The sequence below is a fragment of the Amblyomma americanum genome, chromosome 6 (genome assembly GCF_052857255.1).
Source record: "Amblyomma americanum isolate KBUSLIRL-KWMA chromosome 6, ASM5285725v1, whole genome shotgun sequence".
NCBI classification, from domain to species: domain Eukaryota; kingdom Metazoa; phylum Arthropoda; class Arachnida; order Ixodida; family Ixodidae; genus Amblyomma; species Amblyomma americanum.
This window is the reverse complement of record NC_135502.1, coordinates 187,452,630-187,471,677: the sequence shown is the minus strand read 5'-3', so window position 1 is coordinate 187,471,677 and position 19,048 is coordinate 187,452,630.

The following is a 19,048-nucleotide window of genomic DNA, read 5'->3' as shown; positions in this document are numbered from 1 at the left end:
TGCAGGTCTAGCTTTCATGGTACGCACACCGCTAGACGTATTTGTTTTGTTGCAATTGGATTCCTTCGCTAAAAACCTCGGTACTAAAGAGGCGGTTCTCGCTGTTCAAGAGCCCGCAAATGCTGCTCGTGGTGCAGGTTTAGCTTTCATGGTGCGCGCATCGCTGGACGTATTTGTTTTGTTGCAATTGGAATCCTTCGCTCAAAAACTCGGTACTAAAGAGGCGGTTCTCGCTGTTCAAGCGCCCGTTCGTGCTGCTCATGGTGCAGGTGTAGTTTTCATGGTGCGCGCAACGCTGGACGTATTTGTTTTGTTGCAATTGGACTCCTTCGCTCAAAAACTCGGTACTAAAGAGGCGGTCCTCGCTGTTCAAGCGCCCGTTCATGCTATTTGTGGTGCAGGTCTAGCTTTCAAGTTGCGCGCATCGCTGGACGTATTTATTTGGTTGCAATTTGACTCCTTGGCTCAAAAACTCGGTACTAAAGAGGCAGTTCTCGCTGTTCAAGTGCCCGTTCGTGCTGCTCGTGGTGCAGGTCAAGCTTTCATGGTGGGCGCATCGCTGGACGTATTTGTTTTGTTGCAATTCGACTCCTTGGCTCAAATAATCGGTACTAAAGAGGCGGTTCTCGCTGTTCAAGCGCCCGTTCATGCTGCTGGGTGTGCAGGTCCAGCTTTCTTGTTGCGCGCAACGCTGGACGTATTTGTTTTGTTGCAATTGGACTCCTTCGCTCAAAAACTCGGTACTAAAGAGGCGGTTCTCGCTGTTCAAGCGCCCGTTCATGCTGCTCGAAGTGCAGGTCTAGCTTTCATGGTGCGCGCAACGCTGGACGTATTTGTTTTGTTGCAATTGGACTCCGTCGCTCAAAAACTCGATACTAAAGTGGCGTTTCTCGCTGTTCAAGCGCCCGTTCAAGCTGCCCGTGGTGCAGGTCTAGCTTTCATGGTACGCACACCGCTAGACGTAATCGTTTTGTTGCAATTGGACTCCTTCGCTCAAAAACTCGGTACTAAAGAGGCAGTTCTCGCTGTTCAAGCGCCCGTTTATGCTGCTCGTGGTGCAGGTCTAGCTTTCATGGTGCGCGCATCGCTGGACGTATTTGTTTTGTTGCATTTGGACTCCTTCGCTCAAAAACTTGGTACTAAAGAGGCGGTTCTCGCTGTTCAAGAACCCGTTCATTCTGCTCGTGGTGCAGGTCCAGCTTTCATGGTGCGCGCATCGCCGGACGTATTTGTTTTGTTGCAATTGGACACGTTCGCTCAAAAACTCGGTACTAAAGAGGCGGTTCTCGAGGTTCAAGAGCCCGTTCATGCTGCTCGTAGTGCAGGTCTAGCTTTCATGGTGCGCGCAATGCTGGACGTATTTGTTTTGTTGCAATTGGACTCCTTCGCTCAAAAACTCGGTACTAAAGAGGCGGTTCTCGCTGTTCAAGCGCCCGTTCATGCTGCTCGTAGTGCAGGTCTAGCTTTCATGGTGCGGGAAAGTCTGGACGTATTTGTTTTTTTGCAATTGGACTCCTTCGGTCAAAAACTCGATACTAAAGTGGCAGTTCTCGTTGTTCTGCGCCCGTTCATGCTGCTAGTGGTGCAGGTCTAGCTTTCATGGTGCGCGCATCGCTGGACGTATTTGTTTTGTTGCAGTTGGACTTCGCTTAAAAACTCGGTACTAAAGAGGCGGTTCTCGCTGTTCTGGCGCCCGTTCATGCTGCTAGTGGTGCAGGTCCAACTTTCATGGTGCGCGCATCCCTGGACGTATTTGTTTTGTTGAAATTCGACTCCTTCGCTCAAAATCTCGGTACTGAAGAGGTGGTTCTCGCTGTTCAAGCGCGCGTTCATGCTGCTAGTGGTGCAGGTCCAGCTTTCATGGTGCGCGCATCGCTGGACGTATTTGTTTTGTTGAAATTCGACTCCCTCGCTCAAGAACTCGGTACTAAAGAGGTGGTTCTCGCTGTTCAAGCGCGCGTTCATGCTGCTCGTGGTGCAGGCCTATATTTCATGGTGCGCGCATCGCTGGACGTATTTGTTTTATTGCAATTGGACTGCTTCGCTCAAAAAATTGGTACTAACGAGGCGGTTCTCGCAGTTCTAGCGCCCGTTCATGCTGCTCGTGGTGCAGATCTAGCTTTCATGGTGCGCGCATCGCTGGACGTATTTGTTTTGTTGAAATTCGACTCCTTCGCTCAAAAACTCGGTACTAAAGTGGTGGTTCTCGCTGTTCAAGCGCCCGTTCGTGCTGCTCATGGTGCAGGTCTAGTTTTCATGGTGCGCGCAACGCTGGACGTATTTGTTTTGTTGCAATTGGACTCCTTCGCTCAAAAAGTTGGTACTAACGAGGCGGTTCTCGCAGTTCTAGCGCCCGTTCATGCTGCTCGTGGTGCAGATCTAGCTTTCATGGTGCGCGCATCGCTGGACGTATTTGTTTTGTTGAAATTCGACTCCTTCGCTCAAGAACTCGGTACTAAAGTGGTGGTTCTCGCTGTTCAAGCGCCCGTTCGTGCTGCTCGTGGTGCAGGTCTAGTTTTCATGGTGCGCGCAACGCTGGACCTATTTGTTTTGTTGCAATTGGACTCCTTCGCTTAAAAACTCGGTACTAAAGAGGCGGTTCTCGCTGTTCAAGCGCCCGTTCGTGCTGCTCATGGTGCAGGTCTAGTTTTCATGGTGCGCGCAACGCTGGACCTATTTGTTTTGTTGCAATTGGACTCCTTCGCTTAAAAACTCGGTACAAAAGAGGCGGTTCTCGCTGTTCAAGCGCCCGTTCGTGCTGCTCGTGGTGCAGGTCCAGCTTTCTTGGTGCGCGCATCGCTGGACGAATTTGTTTTTTTGCAATTGGACTCCTTCGCTCAAAAACTTGGTACTAACGAGGCGGTTCTCGCAGTCTAGCGCCCGTTCATGCTGCTCGTGGTGCAGATCTAGCTTTCATAGTGCGCGCATCGCTGGACGTATTTGTTTTGTTGCAATTGGACTCCTTCGCTCAAAAACTCGGTACTAAAGAGGCGGTTCTCGCTGTTCAAGCGCCCGTTCGTGCTGCTCATGGTGCAGGTCTAGTTTTCATGGTGCGCGCAACGCTGGACCTATTTGTTTTGTTGCAATTGGACTCCTTCGCTCAAAAACTCGGTACTAAACAGGCAGTTCTCGCTGTTCAAGTGCCCGTTCGTGCTGCTCGTGGTGCAGGTCAAGCTTTCATGGTGGGCGCATCGCTGGACGTATTTGTTTTGTTGCAATTCGACTCCTTGGCTCAAATAATCGGTACTAAAGAGGCGGTTCTGGCTGATCAAGCGCCTGTTCATGCTGCTCGTAGTGCAGGTCTAGCTTTCATGGTGCGCGCAAGGCTGGACGTATTTGTTTTGTTGCAATTGGACTCCTCCGGTCAAAAACTCGATACTAAAGTGGCAGTTCTCGCTGTTCAAGCGCCCGTTCAAGCTGCTCGTGGTGCAGGTCTAGCTTTCAAGGTGCGCGCATCGCTGGACGTATTTGTTTTGTTGCGGTTGGACTCCTTCGCTTAAAAACCCGGTACTAACCAGGCGGCTCTCGCAATTCTAGCGCCCGTTCATGCTGCTCGTGGTACAGGTCCAGCTTTCATGGTGCGCGCATCGCTGGACGTATTTGTTTTGTTGCAATTGGACCCCTTCGCTCAAAAACTCGGTACTAAAGAGGCGGTTCTCGTTGTTCTGCGCCCGTTCATGCTGCTAGTGGTGCAGGTCTAGCTTTCATGGTGCGCGCATCGCTGGACGTATTTGTTTTGTTGCAGTTGGACTTCTTCGCTTAAACACTCGGTACTAAAGAGGCGGTTCTCGCTGTTCTGGCGCCCGTTCATGCTGCTAGTGGTGCAGGTCCAGCTTTCATGGTGCGCGCATCCCTGGACGTATTTGTTTTGTTGAAATTCGTGTCCTGCGCTCAAAAACTCGGTACTGAAGAGGTGGTTCTCGCTGTTCAAGCGCGCGTTCATGCTGCTCGTGGTGCAGGTCTAGATTTCATGGTGCGCGCATCGCTGGACGTATTTGTTTTGTTGCAATTGGACTCCTTCGCTCAAAAACTCGGTACAAAAGAGGCGGTTCTCGCTGTTCAAGCGCCCGTTCATGCTGCTCGTGGTGCAGGTCTACCTTTCATGGTGCGCGCAACGCTGGACCTATTTGTTTTGTTGCAATTGGACTCCTTCGCTCAAAAGCTTGGTACTAAAGAGGCGGTTCTCGCTGTTCAAGCGCCCGTTCATGCTGCTCGTAGTGCAGGTCTAGCTTTCATGGTGCGGGCAAGGCTGGACGTATTTGTTTTGTTGCAATTGGAATCCTTCGCTCAAAAACTCGGTACTAAAGAGCCGGTTCTCGCTGTTCAAGCGCCTGTTCATGCTGCTCGTGGTGCAGGTCTAGCTTTCATGGTGCGCGCATCGCTGGACGTATTTATTTTGTTGCAATGGGACTCCTTCGCTCAAAAACTGGGTACTAAAGAGGCGGTTCTCGCTGTTCAAGCGCCCGTTCATGCTGCTCGTGGTGCAGGTCTAGCTTTCATGGTACGCACAGCGCTAGACGTATTTGTTTTGTTGCAATTGGATTCCTTCGCTCAAAAACTCGGTACTAAAGAGGCGGTTCTGGCTGTTCAAGAACCCGTTCATTCTGCTCGTGGTGCAGGTCCAGCTTTCATGGTGCGCGCATCGCCGGACGTATTTGTTTTGTTGCAATTGGACACGTTCGCTCAAAAACTCTGTACTAAAGAGGCGGTTCTCGAGTTTCAAGAGCCCGTTCATGCTGCTTGTAGTGCAGGTCCAGCTTTCTTGGTGCGCGCAACGCTGGACGTAATTGTTTTGTTGCAATTGGACTCCTTCGCTCAAAAACTCGGTACTAAAGAGGCGGTTCTCGCTGTTCAAGCGCCCGTTCATGCTGCTCGTAGTGCAGGTCTAGCTTTCATGGTGCGCGCAACGCTGGACGTATTTGTTTTGTTGCAATTGGACTCCGTCGCTCAAAAACTCGATACTAAAGTGGCGGTTATCGCTGTTCAAGCGCCCGTTCAAGCTGCTCGTAGTGCAGGTCTAGCTTTCATGGTGCGCGCAACGCTGGACGTATTTGTTTTGTTGCGATTCGACTCCTTCGCTCAAAAACTCGGTACTAAAGAGGCGGTTCTCGCTGTTCAAGCGCCCGTTCATGCTGCTCGTAGTGCAGGTCTTGCTTTCATGGTGCGGGCAAGGCTGGACGTATTTGTTTTGTTGCTGGGTCCCGAGCTGGGTCCCGGCGCATTTCTTGGACGGCTGGATCAACTGGTCTACGCCCCCCTCGGAGGCACAGCGGCTGCCACAGCGCCGTCGTCTTCACGTGCCTATAAAGGGCGCGATGCGACCGACGGCGGCATTGGGCATGGTGGCACCGCAGTGAACATGTCGAGTAATCCATTCATCTTCTTGCTCCAGGCGCTTGGTCTGCTGATTTCTTGCGATCGTTTCGTGGACGGCACCCGGACAATCAACCGTACCGCATCAGCACCGCTTGCTCCGCATTGTACCGAGTGCTGCAAAGCCCCGCTGAACGAGCTGGGTCCCGGCGCATTTCTTGGACGGCTGGATCAACTGGTCTACGCCCCCCTCGGAGGCACAGCGGCTGCCACAGCGCCGTCGTCTTCACGTGCCTATAAAGGGCGCGATGCGACCGACGGCGGCATTGGGCATGGTGGCACCGCAGTGAACATGTCGAGTAATCCATTCATCTTCTTGCTCCAGGTGAGAAAACGGTTTGGCAAATGTTACAGAAGTAGCGACATTTTTCTTGTGGTGCTGCCTTGCCCAGGCGAAGTGTATACAATTATTTGTGATAGCATAGTCTCTTTGAGGTACTTGCTGCTGCTTGCTGGGGATGTGGAAAGTAACCCCGGACCTAACATGCAGGAAGTCCTGACTGAAATCCGCAAATTGGCTGGTGAGATAGCTGTAATAAAAAAAGACAACAAGGCTATAAACGAATCTCTGGAAGGCATTCATGCGAAACTGGACACGTTGGCTCATCTCGAAGGCAGAATCGCAGGTGTTGAGGAGAAAATGGAGACATTTGAAAACATCATTAGTAGGCTAGCTCTTCAGGTTGATGACCTTGAGAACAGAAGTAGAAGATCAAACTTAATTTTTTACGGAATTACGGAAGAAGAGGACGAGAAAACAGATGACCTGAATTCAAAAATCACAGAAAAAATTAACGGTACGGTACCCTTGGTGTCACAATCTCGGGAATCGAGAGAATGCACCGCCTAGGCACCAAAGCTGAAAACAAAACCCGACCAGTTATTCTGAAGTTGCAAAGCTTCAGAGACAAGGCAAACATAATGAAGAATTGTTACAAACTAAAAAATTCCGGTGTTTCGGTTGGCGAAGATTTTTCTTTACGTGTACGTGGCATTCGAAAAAAACTTTGGGATAGCAGCAAAGACAACCGAGATAGGGGTGAAAAAGTATCACTTATGTACGACAAGATTAAAATCAATGAGCAGGTTTATGTCTGGGACGACGATAAAGAAGCCAGAGTACCCGTGGCAAAAAACCAGCCATTCAAAGGGGGAAAAAACCGATCAAGCACGTAATACCACCCACCTTAATCATAGTGAACATAAACGCCAGAAGTGTCGTCAACAAAACTACAGAACTTGAAGCATTCATTCTCGAACACTCTCCTGATATTGTCGCAGTCACAGAAACATGGCTTTCTCCTGATATTTCAAGTAGTGATGTCTTCCCTCCTGGTTACACTGTCATGCGCAAAGATAGGTGCTCTCGCGGCGGTGGTGTGGCAATCTTGATCAGGGAATACATTTACGTCACACCCATGCCAGAAATCATAGGCGCTGAAGCACTTTGGTGCAAAATCATGGTAGACACATCCGTCTTTTTTTTAGGCACTATGTATCGGCCCCCTAATGCTACCCTAGATATCTTACACGTGCTAGCAAATTATATGGAAAGTCATTTCACCCACAATACTAAGATAATCCTTACGGGAGATTTTAACCTGGCTGGCATAACCTGGGACACGCTTGATAAAAAAAATGCCGATACAGCTCATACAGATGCACTGCTTGATGTAAGCTTTAACTTCGGCCTTAGACAGCTTATCCAGGAACCTACACGTGTTACCGCAGTAAGCAGAAATGTACTCGACTTGATTTTTGTGAGTGATAGCATTGCAAATGACAGAGTTTCATGGGAAGTTGTGGATGGCGTATCAGACCATAGAGCAGCTAAATGCTTCTTGCTGCTGGGCGTGCCATCACCTACGGTAAAGATGAGTGCACGAATTTTCGACTGGACAAACGCCGACGACGTTAGTGTACTGGATTATCTAGATGAATCGTATTCCACCTTTAGTGCTCTCGCCATGAATAGTTCAGCTTCAGTAGACACATTATGGTCAGCGTTTGAAAGAATTATTCAGCACTGCTTATCAGCATATATTCCCACAAAGGTCAAGCCGGTGCATAAGAAAAACCCTTGGATAACAAGAAAAATTATACAATTAAAGCGCCAGACTGCAAGACATAGGAAACTGAGGAATAAACTGCCGCTACCCGTCTACACTGTTAAATTACGCGAAACGTCTCATGCACTAAAGGCAGCTATAAAAAAGGCTAAAGATGAGTACATGAACGTCACCCTAAGTAATTTTATCAAAGTATCTCCTTCCAAGTTTTGGCGGTACCTCAATTCGAATTCACGTCAGGACAGTAATCCACCACCCGCCGAGGCTATCGCGAAGGCTACAGACTTCAATGATTACTTTATATCAGTATTTACGCACGACAATGGAAAAAAACCTGACCTAGAATATCCTCCGAGTAACACAGCAAAAATAGATGATTTGATCATAAATGAATCGGGCATTCTTTCCCTCTTACTTGAAATAGACCCTAAAAAATCCGGTGGTCCCGACAACATACCAAATGCATTTCTTAAGCGTTACGCGGAATGGATGTCAAAGTTCTTGCTGATTATTTTTGAAAAATCACTGCAAACAGGCGAAATCCCGGAGAAATGGAAAATTGCCAATGTCATTCCTATACATAAATCGGGCAACATTACCAACGCATCCAATTATCGACCAATCTCGCTTACTTGTACAACATGCAAAATCCTCGAACATTTAATTCTTAAACATATCCTATCATTTCTAGAAACAAATAACATAATTGTGCCTAACCAGCATGGCTTTAGAAAAGGTTTGTCTACGACTACTCAATTAATAGAGACAATTCACGACCTAGCGTTTACAATAGACAAGTGTGGCCAAACAGACATGATATTCTTAGACTTTTCGAAAGCGTTCGATCGGGTCTCCCACCCTAAGCTCCTCCAAAAACTTTTCCATTATCTCGGTGACAATAATATTACCAAATGGCTGAAAGGCTACCTTACAGGCCGGCGCCAATATGTACACTTTAAAGGGCATTCTTCAGATTGCGGCGATGTGATGTCTGGCGTGCCACAAGGCTCCGTTCTGGCCCCTGTCCTCTTTCTTCTTTTTATCAACGACCTGCATAATAGTACTAACATAACAGTAAGAATGTTTGCAGACGACTGCATCATTTACAAAGAAATAACCTGCCATGCAGACCAAGCAATTCTAAATAGTGCCCTTGAAAGCATAGCACATTGGTGTGAAACATGGCAGATGACGATTAATGTAGAAAAAACGGTTTGCATGACAGTAACAAATAAGAGAGCGGCAATAAATCTCCCTTATTATCTACAAGGACAGATGTTAAGGAAAGTAGAAGAATATAAATATTTAGGAGTAATAATTTCCTCGGATCTTAAATGGAACAAGCAGGTAGCCTATATTACTAATAAAGCACTGGCAGCTCTCTACTCGATTAAACGATCGCTTAAATCCGCATCAGTCGACACTAAGCTCTTAGCATACACTTCACTTGTTCGCTCCATAATGGACTATGGAATAATATGTTGGCTCCCCTTCCGCAAACAATACATAGAAAGATTAGAGGGCGTACAACGAAAAGCGGTCAGATTTATTTTTAACAAATATCGCCGTCATGACTCCCCTACACAGCTCTTAAGACAAGCCGACCTTCCCACTATACATAACCGAGCCAGACTACTGCGCCTCAAGTTTCTTTTCCTTCTGCTTAATGGCGGTATGAAAATCGATACGAGTAAGTACTTAATAAAGTCAAACACGCGCACTACCAGAACAAAACACCAACAGCACTTAACCGAGTACAGATTTCACAACGATATATTCAGGTACTCTTTCTTCCCACAAGCAATCCGTGAGTGGAATAGTCTGCCTTGCGATGCTGTCAACTGCGCATCACTCAAAGATTTCATCGCCAACATATCACGCTTTATTTTGCAATAACAACTACGATGCTGGTGCGCTAACTCTTGCACTCTTTTTTCCTTGCTGACGATGACATCCCGACTTTCTTATCTGACTCTCGCTTATTATATTTTTTAACCATGTTGCTCGTTTCTCATGACAGTATCATTCTTCAGCAGCTATTGTTTCATTTCTTGCTCCTTAAAAACTTGTCTGCATTTTTGTTACTGTTTTTTTTTATCGTGCCGAAGTCCTCAAATATGCTACTTGCTCCTGTTTTTCTATTTTGTTTTACCTTTTGTATAATGCATATTGCCTTGTTGGACTACAATCGCCTTTGTGTTGGCACTTACTTGACCTGTGTTATTTTGTGTATGTGATGTCCCACTCCTGCGACGGCCTCAAATGTGAGGCCAGCAGTATGTTCAAATAAATAAATAAATAAATTGAACTCCTTCGGTCAAAAACTCGATACTAAAGTGGCAGTTCTCGCTGTTCAAGCGCCCGTTCAAGCTGCTCGTGGTGCAGGTCTAGATTTCAAGGTGCGCGCATCGCTGGACATATTTCTTTTGTTGCGGTTTGACTCCTTCGCTTAAAAACCTGGAAATAACCAGGCGGCTCTCGCAGTTCTAGCGCCCGTTCATGCTGCTCGTGGTACAGGTCCAGCTTTCATGGTGCGCGCATCGCTGGACGTATTTGTTTTGTGGCAATTGGTCTCCTTCGCTCAAAAACTCGGTACTAAAGAGGCGGTTCTTGCTGTTCTGGCGCCCGTTCATGATGCTAGTGGTGCCGGTCCAGCTTTCTTGGTGCGCGCATCGCTGGACGCATTTGTTTTGTTGAAATTCGACTCCCTCGCTCAAGAACTCGGTACTAAAGAGGCGGTTCTCGCTGTTCAAGCGCCCGTTCATGCTGCTGGGGGTGCAGGTCCAGCTTTCTTGGTGCGCGCAACGCTGGACGTATTTGTTTTGTTGCAATTGGATTCCGTCGCTCAAAAACTCGATACTAAAGTGGCGTTTCTCGCTGTTCAAGCGCCCGTTCAAGCTGCTCGTGGTGCAGGTCTAGCTTTCATGGTACGCACACCGCTAGACGTATTCGTTTTGTTGCAATTGGACTCCTTCGCTCAAAAACTCGGTACTAAAGAGGCAGTTCTCGCTGTTCAAGCGCCCGTTCATGCTGCTCGTGGTGCAGGTCAAGCTTTCATAGTGCGCGCATCGCTGGACGTATTTGTTTTGTGGCAATTGGTCTCCTTCGCTCAAAAACTCGGTACTAAAGAGGCGGTTCTTGCGGTTCTGGCGCCCGTTCATGATGCTAGTGGTGCAGGTCCAGCTTTCTTGGTGCGCGCATCGCTGGACGTATTTGTTTTGTTGCAATTGGACTCCTTCGCTCAAAAACTCAGTACTAAAGAGGCGGTTCTCGCTGTTCAAGCGCCCGTTCATGCTGCTCGTAGTGCAGGTCTAGCTTTCATGGTGCGCGCAACGCTGGACGTATTTGTTTTGTTGCAATTGGATTCCGTCGCTCAAAAACTCGATACTAAAGTGGCGTTTCTCGCTGTTCAAGCGCCCGTTCAAGCTGCTCGTGGTGCAGGTCTAGCTTTCATGGTACGCACACCGCTAGACGTATTCGTTTTGTTGCAATTGGACTCCTTCGCTCAAAAACTCGGTACTAAAGAGGCAGTTCTCGCTGTTCAAGCGCCCGTTTATGCTGCTCGTGGTGCAGGTCAAGCTTTCATGGTGCGCGCATCGCTGGACGTATTTGTTTTGTTGCAATTGGACTTCTTCGCTTAAAAACTTGGTACTAAAGAGGCGGTTCTTGCTGTTCTGGCGCCCGTTCATGATGCTAGTGGTGCAGGTCCAGCTTTCTTGGTGCGCGCATCGCTGGACGCATTTGTTTTGTTGAAATTCGACTCCCTCGCTCAAGAACTCGGTACTAAAGAGGCGGTTCTCGCTGTTCAAGCGCCCGTTCATGCTGCTGGGGGTGCAGGTCCAGCTTTCTTGGTGCGCGCAACGCTGGACGTATTTGTTTTGTTGCAATTGGATTCCGTCGCTCAAAAACTCGGTACTAAAGAGGCAGTTCTCGCTGTTCAAGCGCCCGTTCATGCTGCTCGTGGTGCAGGTCAAGCTTTCATAGTGCGCGCATCGCTGGACGTATTTGTTTTGTGGCAATTGGTCTCCTTCGCTCAAAAACTCGGTACTAAAGAGGCGGTTCTTGCTGTTCTGGCGCCCGTTCATGATGCTAGTGGTGCAGGTCCAGCTTTCTTGGTGCGCGCATCGCTGGACGCATTTGTTTTGTTGAAATTCGACTCCCTCGCTCAAGAACTCGGTACTAAAGAGGCGGTTCTCGCTGTTCAAGCGCCCGTTCATGCTGCTGGGGGTGCAGGTCCAGCTTTCTTGGTGCGCGCAACGCTGGACGTATTTGTTTTGTTGCAATTGGATTCCGTCGCTCAAAAACTCGATACTAAAGTGGCGTTTCTCGCTGTTCAAGCGCCCGTTCAAGCTGCTCGTGGTGCAGGTCTAGCTTTCATGGTACGCACACCGCTAGACGTATTCGTTTTGTTGCAATTGGACTCCTTCGCTCAAAAACTCGGTACTAGAGAGGCAGTTCTCGCTGTTCAAGCGCCCGTTCATGCTGCTCGTGGTGCAGGTCAAGCTTTCATAGTGCGCGCATCGCTGGACGTATTTGTTTTGTGGCAATTGGTCTCCTTCGCTCAAAAACTCGGTACTAAAGAGGCGGTTCTTGCGGTTCTGGCGCCCGTTCATGATGCTAGTGGTGCAGGTCCAGCTTTCTTGGTGCGCGCATCGCTGGACGTATTTGTTTTGTTGCAATTGGATTCCGTCGCTCAAAAACTCGATACTAAAGTGGCGTTTCTCGCTGTTCAAGCGCCCGTTCAAGCTGCTCGTGGTGCAGGTCTAGCTTTCATGGTACGCACACCGCTAGACGTATTCGTTTTGTTGCAATTGGACTCCTTCGCTCAAAAACTCGGTACTAAAGAGGCAGTTCTCGCTGTTCAAGCGCCCGTTCATGCTGCTCGTGGTGCAGGTCAAGCTTTCATAGTGCGCGCATCGCTGGACGTATTTGTTTTGTGGCAATTGGTCTCCTTCGCTCAAAAACTCGGTACTAAAGAGGCGGTTCTTGCGGTTCTGGCGCCCGTTCATGATGCTAGTGGTGCAGGTCCAGCTTTCTTGGTGCGCGCATCGCTGGACGTATTTGTTTTGTTGCAATTGGACTCCTTCGCTCAAAAACTCAGTACTAAAGAGGCGGTTCTCGCTGTTCAAGCGCCCGTTCATGCTGCTCGTAGTGCAGGTCTAGCTTTCATGGTGCGCGCAACGCTGGACGTATTTGTTTTGTTGCAATTGGATTCCGTCGCTCAAAAACTCGATACTAAAGTGGCGTTTCTCGCTGTTCAAGCGCCCGTTCAAGCTGCTCGTGGTGCAGGTCTAGCTTTCATGGTACGCACACCGCTAGACGTATTCGTTTTGTTGCAATTGGACTCCTTCGCTCAAAAACTCGGTACTAAAGAGGCAGTTCTCGCTGTTCAAGCGCCCGTTTATGCTGCTCGTGGTGCAGGTCAAGCTTTCATGGTGCGCGCATCGCTGGACGTATTTGTTTTGTTGCAATTGGACTCCTTCGCTTAAAAACTTGGTACTAAAGAGGCGGTTCTCGCTGTTCAAGAACCCGTTCATTCTGCTCGTGGTGCAGGTCCAGCTTTCATGGTGCGCGCATCGCCGGACGTATTTGTTTTGTTGCAATTGGACACGTTCGCTCAAAAACTCGGTACTAAAGAGGCGGTTCTCGAGGTTCAAGAGCCCGTTCATGCTGCTCGTAGTGCAGGTCTAGCTTTCATGGTGCGCGCAACGCTGGACGTATTTGTTTTGTTGCAATTGGACTCCTTCGCTCAAAAACTCGGTAATAAAGAGGCGGTTCTCGCTGTTCAAGCGCCCGTTCATGCTGCTCGTAGTGCAGGTCTAGCTTTCATGGTGCGCGCAAGGCTAGACGTATTTGTTTTGTTGCAATTGGACTCCTTCGGTCAAAAACTCGATACTAAAGTGGCAGTTCTCGCTGTTCAAGCGCCCTTCAAGCTGCTCGTGGTGCAGGTCTAGATTTCAAGGTGCGCGCATCGCTGGACGTATTTGTTTTGTTGCAATTGGACTCCTTCGCTCAAAAACTCGGTACTAAAGAGGCGGTTCTCGTTGTTCTGCGCCCGTTCATGCTGCTAGTGGTGCAGGTCTAGCTTTCATGGTGCGCGCATCGCTGGACGTATTTGTTTTGTTGCAGTTGGACTTCTTCGCTTAAAAACTCGGTACTAAAGAGGCGGTTCTCGCTGTTCTGGCGCCCGTTCATGCTGCTAGTGGTGCAGGTCCAGCTTTCATGGTGCGCGCATCCCTGGACGTATTTGTTTTGTTGAAATTCGACTCCTTCGCTCAAAAACTCGGTACTGAAGAGGTGGTTCTCGCTGTTCAAGTGCGCTTTCATGCTGCTCGTGGTGCAGGTCTAGATTTCATGGTGCGCGCATCGCTGGACGTATTTGATTTGTTGCAATTGGACTGCTTCGCTCAAAAAGTTGGTACTAACGAGGCGGTTCTCGCTGTTCAAGCGCCTGTTCATGCTGCTCGTGGTGCAAGTCTAGCTTTCATGGTGCGCGCAACGCTGGACGTATTTGTATTGTTGCAATTGGACTCCTTCGCTCAAAAACTCGGTACAAAAGAGGCGGTTCTCGCTGTTCAAGCGCCCGTTCATGCTGCTCGTGGTGCAGGTCTAGCTTTCATTGTGCGCGCAACGCTGGACGTATTTGTTTTGTTGCAATTGGATTCCTTCGCTCAAAAACTCGGTACTAAAGAGGCGGTTCTCGCTGTTCAAGCGCCCGTTCATGCTGCTCGTAGTGCAGGTCTAGCTTTCATGGTGCGCGCAAGGCTGGACGTATTTGTTTTGTTGCAATTGGAATCCTTCGCTCAAAAACTCGGTACTAAAGAGGCGGTTCTCGCTGTTCAAGCGCCTGTTCATGCTGCTCGTGGTGCAGGTCTAGCTTTCATGGTGCGCGCATCGCTTGACGTATATGTTTTGTTTCAATGGGACTCCTTCGCTCAAAAACTGGCTACTAAAGGGGCCGTTCTCGCTGTTCAAGCGCCCGTTCATGCTGCTCGTGGTGCAGGTCTAGCTTTCATGGTACGCACACCGCTAGACGTATTTGTTTTGTTGCAATTGGATTCCTTCGCTAAAAACCTCGGTACTAAAGAGGCGGTTCTCGCTGTTCAAGAGCCCGCAAATGCTGCTCGTGGTGCAGGTCTAGCTTTCATGGTGCGCGCATCGCTGGACGTATTTGTTTTGTTGCAATTGGAATCCTTCGCTCAAAAACTCGGTACTAAAGAGGCGGTTCTCGCTGTTCAAGCGCCCGTTCGTGCTGCTCATGGTGCAGGTCTAGTTTTCATGGTGCGCGCAACGCTGGACGTATTTGTTTTGTTGCAATTGGACTCCTTCGCTCAAAAACTCGGTACTAAAGAGGCGGTCCTCGCTGTTCAAGCGCCCGTTCATGCTATTTGTGGTGCAGGTCTAGCTTTCAAGTTGCGCGCATCGCTGGACGTATTTATTTGGTTGCAATTTGACTCCTTGGCTCAAAAACTCGGTACTAAAGAGGCAGTTCTCGCTGTTCAAGTGCCCGTTCGTGCTGCTCGTGGTGCAGGTCAAGCTTTCATGGTGGGCGCATCGCTGGACGTATTTGTTTTGTTGCAATTCGACTCCTTGGCTCAAATAATCGGTACTAAAGAGGCGGTTCTCGCTGTTCAAGCGCCCGTTTATGCTGCTCGTGGTGCAGGTCTAGCTTTCATGGTGCGCACACCGCTGGACGTATTTGTTTTGTTGCAATTGGACTCCTTCGCTCAAAAACTCGGTACTAACGAGGCGGTTCTCGCTGTCTAGCGCCCGTTCATGCTGCTCGTGGTGCAGATCTAGCTTTCATAGTGCGCGCTTCGCTGGACGTATTTGTTTTGTTGCAATTGGACTCCTTCGCTCAAAAACTCGGTACTAAAGAGGCGGTTCTCGCTGTTCAAGCGCCCGTTCGTGCTGCTCATGGTGCAGGTCTAGTTTTCATGGTGCGCGCAACGCTGGACGTATTTGTTTGGTTGCAATTTGACTCCTTGGCTCAAAAACTCGGTACTAAAGAGGCAGTTCTCGCTGTTCAAGTGCCCGTTCGTGCTGCTCGTGGTGCAGGTCAAGCTTTCATGGTGGGCGCCTCGCTGGACGTATTTGTTTTGTTGCAATTCGACTCCTTGGCTCAAATAATCGGTACTAAAGAGGCGGTTCTCGCTGTTCAAGAACCCGTTCATTCTGCTCGTGGTGCAGGTCCAGCTTTCATGGTGCGCGCATCGCCGGACGTATTTGTTTTGTTGCAATTGGACACGTTCGCTCAAAAACTCGGAACTAAAGAGGCGGTTCTCGAGGTTCAAGAGCCCGTTCATGCTGCTCGTAGTGCAGGTCTAGCTTTCATGGTGCGCGCAACGCTGGACGTATTTTTTTGTTGCAATTGGACTCCTTCGCTCAAAAACTCGGTAATAAAGAGGCGGTTCTCGCTGTTCAAGCGCCCGTTCATGCTGCTCGTAGTGCAGGTCTAGGTTTCATGGTGCGCGCAAGGCTAGACGTATTTGTTTTGTTGCAATTGGACTCCTTCGGTCAAAAACTCGATACTAAAGTGGCAGTTCTCGCTGTTCAAGCGCCCGTTCAAGCTGCTCGTGGTGCAGGTCTAGATTTCAAGGTGCGCGCATCGCTGGACGTATTTGTTTTGTTGCAATTGGACTCCTTCGCTCAAAAACTCGGTACTAAAGAGGCGGTTCTCGTTGTTCTGCGCCCGTTCATGCTGCTAGTGGTGCAGGTCTAGCTTTCATGGTGCGCGCATCGCTGGACGTATTTGTTTTGTTGCAGTTGGACTTCTTCGCTTAAAAACTCGGTACTAAAGAGGCGGTTCTCGCTGTTCTGGCGCCCGTTCATGCTGCTAGTGGTGCAGGTCCAGCTTTCATGGTGCGCGCATCCCTGGACGTATTTGTTTTGTTGCAATTGGACTCCTTCGCTCAAAAACTCGGTACTAAAGAGGCGGTTCTCGTTGTTCTGCGCCCGTTCATGCTGCTAGTGGTGCAGGTCCAGCTTTCAAGGTGCGCGCATCGCTGGACGTATTTGTTTTGTTGCAATTGGACTCCTTCGCTCAAAAACTCGGTACTAAAGAGGCGGTTCTCGTTGTTCTGCGCCCGTTCATGCTGCTAGTGGTGCAGGTCCAGCTTTCATGGTGCGCGCATCCCTGGACGTATTTGTTTTGTTGAAATTCGACTCCTTCGCTCAAAAACTCGGTACTGAAGAGGTGGTTCTCGCTGTTCAAGTGCGCGTTCATGCTGCTCGTGGTGCAGGTCTAGATTTCATGGTGCGCGCATCGCTGGACGTATTTGTTTTGTTGCAATTGGACTGCTTCGCTCAAAAACTCGGTACAAAAGAGGCGGTTCTCGCTGTTCAAGCGCCCGTTCATGCTGCTCGTGGTGCAGGTCTAGCTTTCATTGTGCGCACAACGCTGGACGTATTTGTTTTGTTGCAATTGGATTCCTTCGCTCAAAAACTCGGTACTAAAGAGGCGGTTCTCGCTGTTCAAGCGCCCGTTCATGCTGCCCGTAGTGCAGGTCTAGCTTTCATGGTGCGCGCAAGGCTGGACGTATTTGTTTTGTTGCAATTGGAATCCTTCGCTCAAAAACTCGGTACTAAAGAGGCGGTTCTCGCTGTTCAAGCGCCTGTTCATGCTGCTCGTGGTGCAGGTCTAGCTTTCATGGTGCGCGCATCGCTTGACGTATATGTTTTGTTTCAATGGGACTCCTTCGCTCAAAAACTGGGTACTAAAGGGGCCGTTCTCGCTGTTCAAGCGCCCGTTCATGCTGCTCGTGGTGCAGGTCTAGCTTTCATGGTGCGCGCATCCCTGGACGTATTTGTTTTGTTGAAATTCGACTCCTTCGCTCAAAAACTCGGTACTGAAGAGGTGGTTCTCGCTGTTCAAGTGCGCGTTCATGCTGCTCGTGGTGCAGGTCTAGATTTCATGGTGCGCGCATCGCTGGACGTATTTGTTTTGTTGCAATTGGACTGCTTCGCTCAAAAACTCGGTACAAAAGAGGCGGTTCTCGCTGTTCAAGCGCCCGTTCATGCTGCTCGTGGTGCAGGTCTAGCTTTCATTGTGCGCACAACGCTGGACGTATTTGTTTTGTTGCAATTGGATTCCTTCGCTCAAAAACTCGGTACTAAAGAGGCGGTTCTCGCTGTTCAAGCGCCCGTTCATGCTGCCCGTAGTGCAGGTCTAGCTTTCATGGTGCGCGCAAGGCTGGACGTATTTGTTTTGTTGCAATTGGAATCCTTCGCTCAAAAACTCGGTACTAAAGAGGCGGTTCTCGCTGTTCAAGCGCCTGTTCATGCTGCTCGTGGTGCAGGTCTAGCTTTCATGGTGCGCGCATCGCTTGACGTATATGTTTTGTTTCAATGGGACTCCTTCGCTCAAAAACTGGGTACTAAAGGGGCCGTTCTCGCTGTTCAAGCGCCCGTTCATGCTGCTCGTGGTGCAGGTCTAGCTTTCATGGTACGCACACCGCTAGACGTATTTGTTTTGTTGCAATTGGATTCCTTCGCTAAAAACCTCGGTACTAAAGAGGCGGTTCTCGCTGTTCAAGAGCCCGCAAATGCTGCTCGTGGTGCAGGTCTAGCTTTCATGGTGCGCGCATCGCTGGACGTATTTGTTTTGTTGCAATTGGAATCCTTCGCTCAAAAACTCGGTACTAAAGAGGCGGTTCTCGCTTTTCAAGCGCCCGTTCGTGCTGCTCATGGTGCAGGTCTAGTTTTCATGGTGCGCGCAACGCTGGACGTATTTGTTTTGTTGCAATTGGACTCCTTCGCTCAAAAACTCGGTACTAAAGAGGCGGTCCTCGCTGTTCAAGCGCCCGTTCATGCTGCTCGTAGTGCAGGTCTAGCTTTCATGGTGCGCGCAACGCTGGACGTATTTGTTTTGTTGCAATTGGACTCCGTCGCTCAAAAACTCGGTACTAAAGAGGCGGTTCTCGCTGTTCAAGCGCCCGTTCATGCTGCTCGTAGTGCAGGTCTAGCTTTCATGGTGCGCGCAACGCTGGACGTATTTGTTTTGTTGCAATTGGACTCCGTCGCTCAAAAACTCGATACTAAAGTGGCGTTTCTCGCTGTTCAAGCGCCCGTTCAAGCTGCCCGTGGTGCAGGTCTAGCTTTCATGGTACGCACACCGCTAGACGTAATCGTTTTGTTGCAATTGGACTCCTTCGCTCAAAAACTCGGTACTAAAGAGGCAGTTCTCGCTGTTCAAGCGCCCGTTCATGCTGCTCGTAGTGCAGGTCTAGCTTTCATGGTGCGCGCAACGCTGGACGTATTTGTTTTGTTGCAATTGGACTCCTTCGCTCAAAAACTCGGTACTAAAGAGGCGGTTCTCGCTGTTCAAGCGCCCGTTCATGCTGCTCGTAGTGCAGGTCTAGCTTTCATGGTGCGCGCAACGCTGGACGTATTTGTTTTGTTGCAATTGGACTCCGTCGCTCAAAAACTCGGTACTAAAGAGGCGGTTCTCGCTGTTCAAGCGCCCGTTCATGCTGCTCGTAGTGCAGGTCTAGCTTTCATGGTGCGCGCAACGCTGGACGTATTTGTTTTGTTGCAATTGGACTCCGTCGCTCAAAAACTCGATACTAAAGTGGCGTTTCTCGCTGTTCAAGCGCCCGTTCATGCTG